The sequence below is a fragment of the Lytechinus variegatus genome, chromosome 19 (genome assembly GCF_018143015.1).
Source record: "Lytechinus variegatus isolate NC3 chromosome 19, Lvar_3.0, whole genome shotgun sequence".
NCBI lineage: Eukaryota > Metazoa > Echinodermata > Echinoidea > Temnopleuroida > Toxopneustidae > Lytechinus > Lytechinus variegatus.
Window position 1 is genome coordinate 3,107,525 of NC_054758.1, and position 19,903 is coordinate 3,127,427.

Genomic DNA, 19,903 nt, shown 5'->3' on the forward strand with positions numbered 1-19,903 from the left:
ATTTATCTGTGAATCTATATTCATTCGGTTCACTAAACTACCTTTTTTATAGTAAAAATACCATTGGGCCTAAAATCTATTGATTTTTCGGTGCACTTTGCCTTCCCCCGTGGAAGGCATTTGCTTTTGTTTAGTTAATGAAAATATAATTTCCGTTCATTAACTGGTAGCCCAAGGTGTTCAAAATATAATTGTATTTAAACAATTTGAGAAAGAGATCTTGTGCATTCATATAGGCCTACATTTTTTCTAATCCGATTTGTTTTACTAAACTATATATAGAGTTGAGGGCGTTGCGTACCTAATGGAAAGAACATAGTGTACCACAGTATGTGCCACAGTGTGTTCACAGTGTGGAACACAATTTGAAATCACCTTCACACTGTTAAATGCGAGCATTTCAACAGTGTGAATCACAATATTCATATAGTCTACGGTCACCGTGTGAACACGTTGTAAACAGTCACACTGTGGAGGTGTCCACAGTGTGGTAATATCTTCACAGTGTTGAATTTGACCATTTTGACAGTGTGAATAATATTTCCACACATAGTCTACTATGTGAACACACTGTGATCACGCTGTGTGTCACTGTTTGTTTGTTTTTCCACTGAGCAGGGGTCGTTTATGGGTTTATTACAATGAAAAATATATATTTCTGCATATACCATGTATGCATTTAATTTCATTACCATGACAACTCTGAGGCCGCCAGATCTTTAAAAATCATCCCTTTATTATCAACAATCAATTAAGAAGCCGATTTTGCTTATAAGATTTTATCGATTATTAATTATGGCGTACATTTTGTACAACATAGTGGTTATGTAACGAAAAGGTGGTCATTCCGTAAAATTTAGCATTCCTATTGTTGGAACATTATACTTAAAACTCTAAATTATTAGTATTTAAGTGTTGTCAGAACTACAACGTAATAAATAAAACAATATTCTGTTCTGTCTTTACTTTACACATATTTTGTCAGTCAAAACTAATGTACAAAATATGAATCATCTTTTTTCAGGTTTTTACAGTTTTCCATAAAATAAATATATTCCTTCGTTTTTATTTATTTCATGTATAATTATTTAGTCAGGATAAGAATATGACTGCTGTCACGTGAACCCTTGCAGAAATAATGACAAAAGAACAACTTATCTTCAATGAATATTATAAAATAAATAGGTACTTAACAAGTGAAACATCCAAGAATATAATTACAAAAAAATACAGAAATAAATTTGAGAGACGAGATTATAATCTACTCCTTTTGATCTTCGACATGTTCGAAAGCACTTGTTATCGATCGCAGGAAATTTAAATTGACCACAAGCTTTTGGAAAGGGGGCCACAGTTTATTATTGCCTTGCCCTGAATAATAATTTGTATATAGGTAAATCAGTCATTCTTAACAAAGTCATTCTTGCTCCAACATGGAAACGGTTGAAATCTTTCGAATCCAAATCGTTCAATTCCATTCCTCCTTCCTCCATGTAAAATGTGAAAGAATTATTCTTTTTTATTATTTATGTAGCTGATTCTTAAACGATTTATTACCTTTTTCATGTTATTGACACATGCACTCATAAAAAAATATAAAAAAAAAAACATTTTAATTCTTTAAATGAGGTGCTGTAAAATGCAGAAAAGGATTAACAATGAACGGAAAAAACGGTTTGAGCCGATGGTATTTATGGTATTGTGTTAATGTTGATCAAATCTACAGTTAGCATGTTTAGGGGCCTATCCTATTGAGATTTTTCGATTAATTGCATGAAAAAAAATATATTATTTTCCTTGTTTCAATTCACGTGTTATCATAAAACTGTTGGAGAATATTGTATTGTATCATATTCGAGTATCATCGATCATTGGTACAGCAAAAGCGTCATTTGATACGACATTTTCCCAGTCGTCAGAATTTAAATTGAAATATCGCGCCCTCTCTCGGTAATGTTATTATTTATTGAAATTAACCGTTAGACATGTTAGAGCATTTGCTTTAAATATCGACTGATGTAACAAAGATTATATCCTGACATTTTCAGCCTATTCCATTCTCGGCAAGTGATTTACATATACAAGTCCAAAAAAAGCAGACATTCTCGTTTGATTGAGCATCCGATCGAATTTAAAGGACAAGTATACCCCAACCATTAGTTGATTTGAACGAAAGAGAAAAAATCAACAAGCATTACACTGAAAATTTTATCAAAATCGGATGTAAAATAAGAAAGTTATTACATTTTAAATTTCGTTTAATTTCACAAAACAGTTATATGCACATCCTGGTCAGTATGCAAATGAGGAAACTGATGACGTCATCCACTCACTATTTCTTTTGTATTTCATTAATATGAAATATGAAATATTCTAATTTCCTCCTCATCGCCAAGTGATACAAGGATGATGCTATGCCAGTGGTAATAATGTAGTTGCTTCGATCGGTTTGTAACCGCACAGCAAAACCTGTGGTGTTAACCGTGTACATAGAGGACCACACCAGCTATGTTACATCGGTGTTAAATTGGTGGTGTTAGTTTTACACCTATAGGTGTTATTACAACACCTTTGGTTGTTACATTTACACTCTTTGGTGTTATGTTCAATCTTTAGGGTGTAATTTTAACACCTCAGGGTGTGGTCCTCTATTAACACCGATTGGTGTCAGTTTTAACACCACAGTTTTTACAGTGCGGGTTCGCCGGTTTGACTGTGTCATATGGCTCAGTCACACCAACGAAACAAACCGATGGCATATCATTGGTAATAATGTAATAGCATTGATCGGTCTTGATTCGGTTACGCTGGTAAGACTGGGTAAGCTAGCTAAGATAAAAAAAAAACAATCACTGATCGACTCAGCTGAGTGATTTCTTTGTCAAAGAACATGCGGAAGGTGGTTATCTTGAATAGCCTTTATTTGTAGGCTATGTTGTTGAATCCAAACTCTGTGCGTGTTAATATTGAGGACGGCAGTTGCTGCTAGAATCAGTGGAATTTACACTACACCGTATTAACCATTTTTTAATGGAGTCTTTGCATACCTTACCCATTGGTTTCTCGATTGATCATGTATTGTCATGACGATGGGGCCTATAATGAAAGTAAGATGTCAATGTAAGGGAAAGACTTCCATATGTCCCCTCCACTAGTTTTAAAAAATACTTCCCCAAACCCCCTTCTGTCTTTCTCTTCTTTCTTCCGGTGGGAACTTGGATTCGAACCTCTCGCTGCAGAACGAAGCATCTCCAGTCTGTCGCCTTACTCACTGAGCTAGCAGGAATTGTTGAAAGCCATGGGTTTCATAACAATTATCAACCGATATTACGACTAGTCTACTCTCCAAGAGTATTGGGTATTTATTTTTCTGACTAAATAAACCGATGCCATTGGGAATTACACACACTCGAATTTTTGATGGAATAAAGCCATATTTTGGTATGTATCCGACTTTTCCTTCTTAAATCTCTTAGATATATGTTAGATAATTCTTGATAAACTTTCTCCATATTTTTTTTTCAATTTTAGTGGAGGGGACATATGGAAGTCTTGCCTTTAAAAGATTCGTGTCATTCGATTGGTTGAAAGACGGTTAATATTACTGCGCGCATATTCATTTTCCATTGCACAGCGATCGCCATGCACTATTAGTTCTATTGCACGCTAGCTCTATCTTCCTCAGCCCCGTAGCCAGGGTCTTGTGTAACCCAAAAAAGGGTGTGTGTCTGTACATTTTGTATATATGTGTGTGTGTTTGCGCGCATGCGATGAGCGCATCAAACTAGAGAGACTGCGCGCACTTGTCTCAAATCCGTACATATGTGTACCCTACCATAATGATTAACTTACTTGCTGGTGTATAAGATGATTTCGAAGTACTTCTTTTGTCGTATGAGGCGTAACAGCTATCACACATGCTCATGATGGTTTGAGCGGCCCTGCCACAGTGCCAACTCTGTCCTGCAGCAACACAGACACACAGCAGCAACACCGCGACAGCAACCCCGAGCAACTTGTTGGTGGAAGACGACCGAAACGAGACCTTGCCCCATTCTACCATCTGAGAGGAAAGGAGGAGAGAGCGGAAAAGAGAGAGGGGGGAGAGAATAGAAGTAGGGGAGAGGAGCGAGAGAAGTTGGGTAGACAATGGAGGAAGAGAAACAAACACAAAGTAGATGAGAAAATTTGAGACAAAATAATGACCAAAGAGTGAATGAATAAATGAATGATTAAATAAATGTGTAAAGAAAGAAAGAAAGAAAGAAGGTAGGAAGAAAGGGAGAGAGAGAGGGGGAGAAAGGAGGAAGGAAAGAATAAAGAAAAGAAAGAAAGAAAGATGGAGAAAAAGAAGAGTAAAGTTACTTACAGTGAAGAAATAACTCATGACTTAGATACCGTAATCAACTCCTACCATGCCAAAATTGGTTTGAAAAGAATTACATAGAATTCAGCAACTGTTGGCATTGTCGTAGTCAAATAAAAGAATCAAGTAACGATAGCGGTCCCGAGTACAGTAAAGATACATACATAGTTATCGTAGTATTGGTCATCGTTGAGACAGATTTATAGCAAAACTAAGACAATAGGATGATACGGCTGATCAGTTTGTGTCAAATATATCACTTATACCGAAAGGGGAATTGACAGAAAAGATAACCGAACTAACAATATCAACATTATTCACGTGACTCGCTTTAACAGTAGAAAATGAGTCGTCATATTAAAAGTCTTGGTTAAGCGGATTTCAAGCGGTTGAAAGATAAATGGAAATATAGGCCTATTTAATTAGTAGTGTTTTAGAAAAAAAAACTTTGGGGGGGGGGGCTCATAATGAAATCGATGTTGTCATTCTCTTTCTTGTTTTTTTTTCATTAGAAAATACATATTTGGTGGTGTTGGCGTTTGCTGGATTTGATTTCATTGTTTGTTTGTTTGCTTACTTTTATCACTCTTCTGGAATGGTTATTTAGGGGAACGTGCCCCCCCCCCCCCCTCACTTCATGAATTCAACCTGTCCCAATCATAACTGATTCGCTATTGTTTGATTTAATTTGCATTGTTTGTGGGGTATCGGTCAAGCCACAGTTGCCAAGGAGCTTCTCTGCCACTTCCTCAATCCTTATAGCATCCGCATCTGTGTGACGTCAAGGTCACATGATCATATATATAGTATTGTTTTCTTTTAAAGAGAGCATGCGGCATAATATAACAATAGATAATAACTAGAGTTTGAAGAAAATGTTATTAGAATTGGTTTACATTTAAGCTTTACATTCAACGTTGATAGGCATAATAACAAACAACTGAAGCTGATTATGATGTACATGGAGCCCCATACATATTTCACTGTGTACGGTGCATAGAGTATATTGCAAGAAAAATTGAGGTTATTCACTATTTTCACGTTGATAATTTTCTTACTGCCGACGCTAAAATATAGATATAAACAGATAAGTATAAATATAAAGAACTGAAATATTAACATTTTCTATATCTTGTAATAAGTTTAGCCTTTCCATATTTCATTTTCAAATCTTGTTGAATCGATATCTTCTTTTTGAATGGTGTTATCGTTGGGAGAATTATCTTCGTTTGTTATACATCTATAATTGCATCTACTGTGTTTTTATTCCCTCTTATTTTCTTTATACCATTTGCTTTCGAACATCTTTATACTCCCAGTATCTCTCTTTATGAAATCAAGCGCAGGTTTTAAACATGCTATTTAATGTATTACGATTTTTTTTATTGAGGGCGGTGGTGGGATGTTATATTCGCATCCGAAGCTTCGTTATAGACCAGTTCGTAGTTACTTCATGGGCAATTTTGGTCAAATGACCTTTCATTTCTTTCATCATGATAGGCAGATTTCAAAGCAAGATATGACGTAAGCTTGCCTTACATAGCAGGATGAAGAAATTGAATAGACCAGGTGACTAGAATAGCACACCAATAAACACTTAATGAAGGTATTTGTTGCATTCCTACTTTGAATGCATATCTTAGCATGTTGCACAATGTACTTGACAAACTGTGAAATACCAGTCGTTCGTGGAAGCATTGTTGTTTTTTGTGAATGTAAATGAAAACGACAATTCAAAAGAATATATGAATAATCAAGACATCAAAGTTGGTGCTTATCTCATTAGATTTTAAAGCACCATGTCACTTATAGTACAAATGACCTTCCTCTGATCATGCGTAGAATCTTTTGATCATGCGCAGAAAGGAACTACGAACTGGCTTATTCCGAAGGTTCGTTAGTCCGAAAATGAAATGAGGTTCGTAATTCTGAAGGTTCGTTCTGAAAACAAAGTGAGGTTCGTAATTCCGAAGGTTCGTAAATCCGAAAACGAAATGAGGTTCGTAATTCCGAAGGTTCGTTCTGAAAACAAAGTGAGGTTCGTAATTCCGAAGGTTCGTTCTGAAAACAAAGTGAGGTTCGTAATTCCGAAGGTTCGTTAATCCAAAAACGAAATGAGGTTCGTAATTCTGAAGGTTCGTTAGTCCGAAAACGTAGTGATTAATCAACCTTATTTCGTTTTCGAACTAACGAACCTTCGGAACAACGAACCTTATTTTGTTTTCGGATTATCGAACCTTCGATATAACGCCACAAATGTTCGGATTAACGAACCCTTTTACGTTTTCAGATTAACGAACATCGAGGTACATGTATAGGCAATTTACGTGTTTCAGAATTACGAAGTGTAACCGTTATGTTATGGTTTAATATCTGTTATCGTGTTTAATAATTGTAAATAGTTGCCGTTCTTTAAACTCTTATCATAATGATATTCACCCTCAATTGACCTTATCCCGTCATCAGTTGGATTTGATGATAGCAGAAAAAATTATTAAACCGAGTGCATGAAATACTTTATATGACCAGCCACCCCTAAACCAGCAATAAGTCGACCAAAGTGAATTTTAAGTTTGAAAAAGTACATCTTAAGATTTTAAGAAATAACCCCCACAAGTGTTTTTCGAATAAAAACTTGAATGATTTGTTTTTTTTTCTATTTTAGTGATCACACTCGCAAAAAATTACTTCATGAACCAATGACTGTGATAATTATTTTGTGGAACTTATATAACTCCACTTAATTAAAAAATCAAAGAAATCGTAGCTCTGTTATACTTTGAAAAAAAATCTTGTTGCATCGTTTTTCACAAGTTCCTCTGCTTATCTTATTTCATTAAAGAATATAGGCCTAAATTAAAAAAAATGACGTCAACATGGTCAAGGTGGACTTACATCTCTTGTTGCGAAGAGGGAGAAGAAGAACGATTGACCCCTAACAAGAATGTAGGTTGGGTTGACCAAATCAAGCCCTTCAATTCAATAGGAAGAATGGTAAAATACCAATAAAATCTTTTGTACCTTATATCTATTAAAGTGGCGTAGAAAATACTACGCATCTTCTTGCCTTGTGGTGTCTTTGTAAACGCAATCTTTAACACCTGCCTTAGCGGGTAAGGCGTTGACGTTGATCACCAAAAACGCACCAAGAGGGATAAAAATAGACGAGGGATGACCCTTTCATTGCTACCTCACAGGAATCAATGGGTTTATTTCCGGTACCTCATAACATATTGATGTAGAACCAAGTGCCTCGTTTGGAAAAGAGGAGGAGAAAGTGAGAGAGGGAGAGAGAGGGGAAAAATAAATGATTATGACGACTGCAAATAGTTGGAATGGTTTGATTGTTGAATATGATATGATCTATAATATTCGAAGATTGGTATGGTGATTATGTGACGGGAAATGAATTGATATAAGTATTTTGAATTATTGTTTTTCTTAAAGGGATGCTTCGGGCTGAAAATAATATTGTATAAACAGATAAAGAAAAATCAAACAAGCAAAATAAAAAAGGAAATATCAAAATCGGACAAAGAATAACAAAGTTATGAAAGTTATGGCGTTTTAATGACTTGCATTGTTCCGGTGAAATAGCTCTAGTCATGTCTTGCTGAATATTTAATGAGCAAATTGATTTTGTCATATACCCACGTGTTCTTTCGTATGTTATTATATGATTTTAGGTCTATTCATTTTTTCAACAAAGAAATGAAAAAAATATTGAATGACAACTGATTTAGTGCATTAGATATTTTTGCTGCAACTTATTTCAAAGGAGACACATTGTTCACACATGTATGAAACAATGAAGCAATTATGATTTCATGACTTGTAATAACATAAGAAAAAGATAAATGGGGATTTGACATCATCAGCCCACCTAATGAATATTAATGATGACGTGCAAAAACTATTTTCACAAAAGACTGCTAAACTTTAAAAATCAATAACTTCGTTATTTTGTTATCCGATTGTAAGGAATTGTTCAGCATTTTGCTCTGTGAATTTTACTCTATTTGTTTCGATATAGATATTTTCAGTCCGGAGTACCCGTTTGATAAAAAGACGTCACGACTTCTATAAAAATACACATCTTCATATATTTCTATATAATATATATCTGAAGCGATCAGCGATAAAATCGATTCGCCTCAGGAAATCTCCTTTGGGATCAAATCTTCGCAGTACGGCATGGTACGAGTCTTCAAACAATGAGGAGAAAATGCAAATTTACTCTTTTATTTTTATTTGTTTACTTATTTGGTGTATATTGTCTATTGGTTCTTTGATTTTAATTTTGATATTCATCTGTCTCTGCCGATTACATATTGATTGAAGGTTGTTTCGGTACTCATTCTTTCTATCTTGACCAAAGTATTTAAAAAAAAAAGAAGAAATCCTGATGTCATCCAATATTAAATTGTACATCTTATCAGTTACAATTTCTTTGTAAGTCATTTTTTTTTCATACGTTCTTAAGATTATACTGGAGTGCGCATTCGATATTTCATACTTCCACACGGGTCGTGTGTCCAGTGGTTAGAGCATTGGACTCATAATCGCAAGGTTGTGAGTTCGAACCCCAACTCTGCCATTGTCTCCACTTTGATAAAAAGGCCCAAGAGTGATATCTGTCGTCTATAACGTCAGCCACTATGACTGATAAACCTAGACGTAAAACGTTTCATAGGTAATTGGTTATATACCAGCTTGGCGTTTACCAGCAAAATGCTGTCCTGCCGAGTTCCTACGGGAGTTACCACAAACAGATCTTGGTATATGTATCTGAATTTGATGAAAATTCGATTATTTTTGTTTAAAATGAGAAAGCACCATGCTCTTTTCTTGACTTCGGTGGACACTTTATGACGTGATATAGGAACGTATACCTGGTAGGCCTAATAACAGAAAGTCTTACACATAGAATATTAAAAATGATTCGCCCCTAACCAATCAAGTTCATGGACTTCGTTGTTAACTAGACACTGATCAAAAGAACACATCAACACAAAGATTTTCAAACGGTCGCAGACTAAGGCAAATGGCCAATCAAAAGCATTGTTACACGTGCATTCTTGTTCAAAAAAGGCACATGACCGGGAACCGGCCAATCAGAATAGGTATTTCATGAATGCGATCAGGAACATTGTAATTGCAGGCACACTTTGTCAGGTCTGAAAATTATTATACAAATCCTGTTTGTGTTTGGAATGACTTTTCGATCACTTAATGTATGTCAAGCTATCGAAAAATATTCACACAAATTATGGTGTGTTGAGTAATGAATTTACGAACAACTTGAACAACAATGGCAAGTCAACTCGTTCCAATTCAGTTATGTACAATTTTCTTCCCTTTTTACTTTAATGATTATAAAATTGTCATTGCTAATACATATTTTAGGGTAACAAAACAACAACAACAATTTGTCGCATTACAAGTGAACAATCAATTATTGAAATACAACCACATTAATTAAAAAAGAAAACAGAAAAACCACTTTGGTTTAATATTTCCGTTCAGGGTGTTCAAGTTGATCGAAAGCTATGAATGGCTTACAGACAGAAAATATATAGAACAAAATATTGAGGTAGTGTCATAACTCTAGATGCGTGCGCTCACGAGAATTAACCAATCAACGTCGAGATTTAATGTGACGTCATGCATTCATCTTCAATCTGACTCCGCTGGTGTCTGCACAATGCGTGTTCTACATATCAATGAAGCTCGCCATGCTCGCAGGGTACCGCGGTAAGAGGCCTTGGGCGCCGATAGTGGATGAAACAAAAGATTTGATGATAATAATTCGTCCTTGCCCTATCTTCAACCATGTCGATCAGGACCTCGTCTCTCAGAGAGTTGCGATTGATCTGGGGAGCATTTCATGATAAGATTTTATCCGACAAGTCCCTTTTTATCCAACAGTTACCATAGCAACAGTGCTTCTCAGCCAATCAGAATCAAGGAAAGATGTCAGATCTGACAACTTGTCGGACAAATATGTTGATGAAACGCTCCCCCTGATCAACCACAAATATGGAAAGCCAGCAGCATCATCAACTTCTAAATTGCATGTGTGTTAAACCATGGACTGATTTTTATTCACACTCTCAACATTTTGGTATGCTTTTTTTTGTTTGCAAAGGAAATTGTACAAATTTCCCGGAGGAAAAAATATGACATTGACGGATTTCCATGATTATAGTGGAGTTTGAACGGATCAATCGTAAAGGCATGGTCACACCGCCCGAGCGTTGATGGAGCGGTCGTGGAGCGGAGTAAAAAAAATCATCACCATGATCGCCGCTCGCTACCGTTCACCATTTTATATTTCGATTGTTTTTTGTTTTTTCAATTTTTCTTTTCGATTTTTCCCCAATTTTGTGAGCGAAATTCGACCCTCTTTTCCTACCGCTCCACGACCGCTCCAACAACGCTCGGGCGGTGTGATCAGGCCTTAACTCTTTGTAAGACGGGCCTAGGAAAGCAAACTTAAGGTACATATGGGCTGCTGGCTATAGGGTGACAGCTACCACAATAGCAAGGTCTAGGTTTGAATCTCGCCATCGACATGTTTTTACCGAATGTCTCATGAGTGAGAATAAAAATTAATCAAGCATGCGCGGTGATTTTGTGGTATTTTCAGTCTCTCGGAGTGGGAGGGGTGATCTTCTTCCGTAGGATGCTATTCAAATTCAAAATTTGAGAGGGAAGAATCCCTCCCCCATTGCATCGCCGCCATCAAGTCAATAGACCTTGTGTATGTGTGACGTCACAATATCATAGCGCCCTCCCTAAGAGGATATAGCAATATGCATAAATAGAGTTGTCAAAGATGCACCAGCTGCAAATCACCAACGCACGCAAGGCAATGGCACTGACCTCTAAGATGGCGCGGCGCGATGGCTTCAATTATAGTATCATCGTAGTATCCACGTGCACAATTTACTTCATTTATCTTTCTGTAGACTGCCGTATTGGAAGTAAGCATGAAAATATGTTCACCTCCTCATGTAGACCTACATCTTGACAACTCTTACGAAACATGATTTAATTCATTTTGTTTAATATTCACGAGCTCCAAAAATAAATGCGATAAAAATGCCGTCTGTCAATTGACCCGAATTCATAAATAGAGTATTGTCAAAAATCACAAGCACCGCACAAGAGAAGATTTGAGTGCGTCTGAGGAGATTGTATAGATAGCTGCAGTACCCATGGTACCTGGGGATTGAATTCCTTATCATGATGAGAAAGAGAAGGAGGGGAAAGAAAAGAAAAAAAAGAGAGGAGGGGGCATCAGTAACAACTGATCTAGGGGACGTGCTCACCCCTTATGAGCCCGACCTGGGGTTGGGGGGGTGGGGGTGATGGAGAGGGGATGGTCATGGTTGCTATGGGTCAAAATAGAATACCACCGAGTCACAATAGGAGCGATAGAGACGGAGTGGAAAGAAAAGAAGAAAAAAAAAGAGGAGGAGGGGGGTAAAGATTAAGGGAGAGGGGTGGTTATGGTTGCTATTGGTCAAAATAGCAGACCACCGATCAATCGAATAAAACTTGAAATGGCCTATCAATATACATGTAATCTGTATCGTGTCAATTCCATTCCAGTACCGACCAGCAACCAATCTGATTCGCTGTTCCAATTTTACAATCGACTATTATAGCCTTCGTCCAACCGGGGCCAGAGCGAACATGCCTTCCACATAAAAGCGATTTGGTTTTTTCCGCACTAATTCGAATCCCAGTCAAATTTATCATCATTCTGTATGAGTAAAGAAATAAAGTTTATTAGACCTACATTAACGAAATGGTACGGGCTGAAAATATCTATGTCTTAATAAATAGAGTGAAATTCACAAAGCAAAATGCTGAAAATTTCATCAAAATTGGATAACAAAACAAAGTTATTTAATTTCAAAGTTTATCACTATTTTGTGAAAACAGTTATATACACATTGTCATGAATATACATTAGGTGGGCTGATGATGTTATATACCCACTTTCCTTTTTCTTATATTATTACATGAAATCATTTGTGTCATTTTTGTGTAAGTGATGTGTCTCCATCATGATAAAATAAATTGCGGCAATAAAAAACTCATGCACTTAATCAGTTGTCAATCCAATTAAGTTTAGTTCTTGGTAGAAATCTGTTGAATAAACCTAATTTATATGATAAAATACAAAAGAACAAGTGAGGATATGACATCATCAGCCCACCTAATGAATATTCATAAAGATATGCCTATAACTTTTTCACCGGAATAATGCAAATCTTTAATATTCAATAACTTCTGTATTTGTTGTCCAATTTTGATCAGATTTTCAGCATTTTGCTTTGTGAATTTACTCTATTCATTGGGATATAAATATCTCCAGCCTGGACCAACCCTTTAAAGGTATTGTTTAACTTTGTGAGCAGCAGATTAAAAAAAATCTCAAACCAAGATGAAACATGTGTACAAGTGCAAGTATTAGAACTAATAAACCCTGAAAAAAAACCATTATTGAGAATGAAAAGCTAAAACTACAAGGCAAACCCCGATTTTGTCTTATAGACACCTAAATAGTACACATGAGTGTATGATCACTTTATATTTCAATTTTGAAGCACTAAATAATTATTTTCGAACGCAATTTTTTTCCTGGCTTTATTTTTGTAACATATCACAGACACAGGTGACAAGTGTGACCTTCTAGCTCAGATTTTTTAAAAGTCGAACCAATGTTAACCAATCACTTTAAGATGATCCGTGTCCCATGAGATATTCCTTTTACAAGAAATAAATCTGAACTGTCTTCGGGCTGTTTCGGGGAAATTGGGTTCAGTAATAGTTGATTATTCATGTTCTGCTATGTGAATCACTTACCAGAGCGAGGGGAAACGCCAATGTTTTGAAGTGCACGAAGGGGGGGGGGCGAAATCTGCCCATTTTACTCGAAGTGCCCCCAGGGTCGCCCGTTGGGAGGGGGCGACGCATGCACGATGTCATAGATGCACACACGCGCGACTGATTTTAGAACATCACACATCAAACTGTAGAAAGGTAGACGAAGTATGTCAGTCCATGAACCATAATGATGATGAGAAGGAGGATGGAGAAGATGAAAAGGATTATGATGAAGATGGCAATGAAGATGATGATGGTGATGATATTGATACTGATAATGATGATGTTGACGATGGTGGTCATGATTATGGTGATGATGCTGGTGATGATGATGATGGTGATGGTGATGATGATGATGATGATGATGATGATGATAATGATGATGATGATGGTGATGGTGAAAGTGATGATGGTGATGATGATAATGATGAAGATGATGATGGTGATGATGACGGTGATGATGATAATGAAGAAGAAGATGATGAAGATGATGATGATGGTGATGATGATGATCATGGTGATGATCATGGTGATAATGATGATGATGATGATGATCACGGTGATGACGATGATGAAGATGATGATGATGATGATGGTGATGATATTGATGATGACGATCATGGTGATGATTTTGGTGATAATGATGATGATGATGTTGACGATGGTGGTCATGATTATTGTGATGATGCTGGTGATAATGATGATGATGATGGTGATGATGATGATGATGACGATGATGATGATGATGATAATGATGATGATGATTATAATGATGATGGTGATGATGATGATCATGATGATCATGATCATGATGATAATGATGATGATGATCAGGATTAATCGTCGCAATAAGAAAAATCATGGCATAATGATTACATTGAGACGATGATTACACACTAGATAAAAATGGAATAAGGAAGAGAAGAAAAGAATAAGAAGAGATTTCCATAAACTCTTCCTGTCTTCCTTTTCATATTATGTCTAGCAAGATAGTAAGGATAGATAACTAATTACATATCAATAATTCCCATATCGTTATAATCGTGCTAATGTATTGACCAAATTGCAAAAATAATGAATGCTAAGATCATGAATAGATGTACTCAATTAGACTTCGCTTTCATAACCGTCCTCTCATTTTGGCGCGAAGCCAAATGCTTTTGACAATGTAGACGAAAATTGTAAGTTCTCACTACGCATGAATGAATAAATTTGTCTTTACGGTGACATCTCTTGAACACCTATCGACCCTAAAAATTTATTTTGTGTTTTAGAATAGTATTATAACAAATTTTCTCAAAGAGCTATGGGTTCTTGTTTCATGATTACTTTTTAGTCATGTTGTCTTACAAGTAGCAAATCCGGGAGCAAATCTCTTGCTTGCAATTGAGTGACGCGGTTGTCTTATAAAAACGAAATTACATCAGATTTTTACTTCGATCATTTTGATAGACTCAGACCGCCAAATATGATGGTTTTGTGGCTGTTGTTGTTTTGGTTTTATTTTTACTAAGGGGAATTATAATCCAAGTCTAAAAAGCATGATGTGCGGGGAAAGGTCATAAATCAAGTATTCATGATGCCCCATACCCAGACGGGTCATCGTGAGCTCAATGTAATATTGCTTCATCTGTTTCTTCAATGTCTCCCGCCCACGTGGCTAATTTGCCCCATGTATCAAACTTTATTTAGTACACATTCATACTTTATTCAGTCTGAATGATACAGTTGAATTTTCTATGAATGTGTGGTCAAGTCGTTAACATTTTGAAGGCTACATTTCAACGTTCAGAATTTACTTAATACTTCCCGATAGCACTTCGTACTGTTCAGCTGAACTGATTTAAAAAAATGGCTAAACAAAACCCGGTTTGTTTTTGTTTGTTTTATTTCCGTAATCAGATAAAAAAAACAATATACAGGAGAGATACATACAATAATAACGGAGGATCACCCAATTCTGCTGCATTTGCAAAATACTGCTGTTCTTCCTTGGGGTCAACAACGGCAATAATTATTCGTTGCGATCCAAATTTTAAAGAAATTGTAATCACATTTGATATGAACATTCCAACCGATAGAATCTTACCAATCAGAATTTTGATAATACTAGCGAAATCGAAATTCAGTCAAGTTCGAGCTTCCCTGTAGGATTAAAAAGCAAATTCGATTCCAAATCGTAATGACGTCATCATCGCCAACGACTTGAAGCCGATTTGGACTTTACTCCGAACACAATGCTTGCTGCAAAGCAAACCTATGATTTCATTATTTTGAAAGGGGTACTCTTTCCTGAAAATATTCATATTTGAATAATTAGAGTAAAATTCACAGATAAAAATGCAAAAGAAATCATCAAAATCAGATAACAAATAACAAAGTTATTGAATTTTAAATCATTTAAGGAATATTTTGTGAAAATAGTTTTATGCACATCGTCATGAATATTCATTAAGAGGGCCGATGATGTCACATCCCCCGCTTCCCTTTTTTTCTGTTTTTTTTTTTACATGAAATCATAATTGTTTCATTTTTCACATGTGAATAATGTGTCTCCTTTATAATAAAATAAGTTGAGGCAGTGAATATCTAATGCACCAGATCAGTTGTTAATCCAATTTTGTCAGTTCTTGGTAAAAAAAAAACGAACAACCCGAATTTCATATTACAAAATACAAAAGAACAAGTGGGGATGTGACATCATCAAGTTGCTCATTGAATATTCATGAAAACATGCCTAGAACTGTTTCACCGGAATTAATGCAAACCATTATAAGATACCATAACTTTGTTATTCCTTGTCCGATTTTGATCAAATTTTCAGTGTTTTGTTTGTCTGATTTTACTTTTATCTGTTTAAAGCATATTATTCTCAGCCCGGAGCATCCCTTTAACGTTATACCGAGTTTCAAGTAAAATAATTTTCCTCATTGGACATATCGCATTTCAATGCGAAATGCGATAATTAAAAGAAGAAGAAGAAGAAGAAATGTGTCGCATCGGAACGCATAGTGTGCGCTGGGTTTTACGATACAGTCTCATCAACGAAACCGAATCCCAATCGATCTCGGCTTTGCCATTCGAAATAACGTAATCATCGTAATAGATATAATCGGTCTGGCTTCAGTTCCTTAGTGTGCCTTTCCCATTACGTCGCGTCCTCGCAAGAACGGCAGTTATATATTACTTCACGGAAATCGTCTAATTGTGAAAATTGTGTACTTTTGTAGTGAATGTTTAAGTGCGGCCCGGGCGCCTAAAATAAATCTGCTGTATATAAAAATGTCATTTCCACAAGAGTCGTTAAAATAGCTTTATGAAAACTCTAAGCCGCTTAAAAATGAACTAATTAGTTTCGTTACCATTTTTCCCCCATTCAGTGTCGTTAAAAGATGTCATTATACTCAATGAACTTTTCCAAAGTATTAAATTGTTTTTCACACATTATCTTGCAGACAATGAAGATCTGCTTTGTGTAGCCAAGACAGCGAGTGATTTGCTTTATTTTCCGGTTATTTTTTTCCATTTGTGTTATTTTATCTATTCATTTTCTTCTTCTTTGGAAGGGGGCAGAACAAAAAGACGGAGAAAGAAGAAGGAGAAGGTTGATATAAATAGGGAGAAGGATAACCGGAAGGAGGAGGAGGTGCGATAAAACAATTTCAATTCAATTCATTTTATTGTCATGTTTAAAAACACAAAAATTGTCCTCGGACACTTCTTAACAAAAGGTTCATTGAAACAAAAATGATATTTCACAAACTATAAAGACATCAAAATAACACATACATGTAATATAAATAAAACAAATATACATAAATATGTATACCCTGTCTGCATGCTTGAGCACCCACAACACCAACCCTGTGTGAGACAAAGTGTCACCACAGTGGAACAATGCAATCTACATGTAGGGTGGGTACTCAAGCATGCGGACAGGTACCTGGGGTGGTATTCTGAAAACGTTCTTATCTTTGTTCTTATCTTTTATCTTATCTCACTGAGATAAGAAGACGCTAAAATCATTGCAAATCGGTATTCTGAAAATCTTCTTAACGCGTTCTTATCTTTGTAAGGACTGCCTTCTTCTTATCTTCAACACGCCCATTTATAGGATATTACCAATCAAAATGCGCGTTATATTGGCAGTTTAACCAATAGAAGCGTACCTTATGTGAAGAGAATATCATGGCGCTGCGCGTACACTGTTTCTGGCGCATTGCGCGAAATAGGCATTTTATACGCAATGACTGATTTTATTATTTCGAGACGTCCACGTGCACAAAATAAAGAAAAAAGTAAATAAAGCAGGTACGAATAAAGAATAAAAAATGAAGAAAGAAAGTAAGTAGGTATTAAAGTAAGAAGACAGAAAAGGGTCAGAATGAAGCAGAAAAAAGATGAAAGGAACAAAGCAGAAAATAATGAAAAATAAAGAGTAAACGAAAGAAAGCAAGCAAAAAGGACTTAAAAATAAAAAAGAACGAAAAATAGAATAAATAAAAGAAGGAAAAGGATGAAAGAAATAAAACAATTATCAATGATAAAGTGAAGGAACAAAAAGAAAAAGAAAAGAAAGAAACTAAAAGGAACACACACACACAAAAGAAAAAGGTCAAACTAAAAAGATTAAAAAAAGTAACATGGAACCGAAAAAGAAAATAGTCTAAAAACGAATAAAAGAAAGTTAGAAAGAAAAAAAGAAGGAGAAAAAGGGAATAAAATGTAAAAAGTGAAGGAAGAGAAAAAAGGGAAATGAAACAAAGAAATAAAATTGAGAGAGAAAAAATGAAAGGAAAATTAACGCAAACATGAAGACTACAAAAAGATAAAGGAAAGAAAGAAAGAAAGAAAGAAAGAGAAAAAAAACGAAAAGGGAAAATAAAGAGTTAAGAGAAGAAAGACAGAGAGAAGAAACAAAGTAAAGAAAAAGGGTAAATAAAGAATGAACGAAAAAAGAATGAGCGACGAAATAAAGAAAAAAAAGAAAGTAAAAAAGACACAAAAATTTCAGAAAGCAGAAATAAAATAAATTTAGAAAGAAAAATTAAGAATTATTAAAGGGAAGGAAGCAAAAGGGGAAAATAAAATGAATGATTAAAAAAAGGAAAAGCATATATAAAAAACGAAAGAATTGAAGAAAAAATAAGGAAGAAAAATAAAAAGATTACAAAAAAGTGAAGGAAGAAAGAAACAAAAAGGAAAAGCATATATAAAAACGAAAGAATGGACGAAAAAATAAGGAAGAAAAATAGAAAGATGACAAAAAAAGTGAAGGAAGAAAGAAAGAAAAGGAAGAGAAAAGGGGGAAAATAAGAAATAAATACTCAGTAGCTATAAAGAAATAAGAAAGGGATAAAACGAAAAGGGAAAATAAAAATGGAAGAAAGATGAAGTGAAACAAAGCAAAAGAAAAAAAATTAAAAGATTTAAACAGAACAAAAGAAAAGATATAAATGAAGAATGAAATAAAAGAAGAAAGACATGTAGATAGAAAGGAAGAAAGACAGACAAATAGAAAGGAAGAAAAAAGAAAAAGGGATAGAAAAAATAGACGGGCAAAATAAAGGGTGAATGAAAGAAATGGTGGGAGTAATACTTGTGGGTACTTATTACTACTAGTGGCCATCGATTTTGAGCAAGAAAAAAACGCAGACATCGTGAGATGTGATAACCCTCCAGCTATCTTAAATATTATCTTAAATACTGTGAAAGATAAGAAAGAAAAAAGATAAGAACGTTTTCAGAATACCACTTATCTTGATTTTGTTCTTATCTTTTTAGCGCACTTTTGTATTATATGCGCGAGTGGTAAATTTACGCGCTCAGCATTGGGGGTGGAGAGCAAGATAAGAACAAAGATAAGAACAAAAGATAAGAAAAAGATAAGAACGTTTTCAGAATACCAATTTAAGAAAGTGACGTAGATAAGAACAAAATTAAGATAAGAACGTTTTCAGAATACCGCCCCAGGAGCCATTAACTGGAAAAAAGCTATAATCATTCCAATCCCCAAAACTATAAATGAAAAATATCAATGACAAGGCACTATAGCAGTAAGATAACCACTATTTGTTTTATAATTCAGATGAACAAATCGGGATGAATACTCATAAGAAGAAAACTAAAAAAAACTAGTACAGGGGCTTATCTCAAAAAACAAAGGGCAGATGGATGTTACTAAAAAAAAGAAAAAACATAAATACAACATCCGATATTTCCAGTGAGATCTTCTTGCAGACGTATCTCTCCCTCCTACCTTCTTCTCTTCATCCCTCCTTCCTTCCTCCTTCCCGGCGAGCCTTTCACAAGGCGCGTTGTTGCTGATTATTTCAGAAGTGTCGTTATAAGCTACGGAAACCCTCGTAACCTATTGGCTGATGGTAATTTTGTTCGACGCAGTCACTGACATTGCACTCTCTGGAACAATCCCCATGCGTCTAATAGATATCATAAAGTTCTACCACCCAGCCATGAAATTAGAGTGATGTATATCGAGCCCTCTAACCATGCATCTTTGATGCTTTACTAGAATAGATGTGGAAATGGGCTGCACAGATTTACTACGGAACCCACAGCCACACTGGCCTGGGGTCCGTTGCATAAAAAGTTGCGTTTAAACGGAAGTCAAAAAAT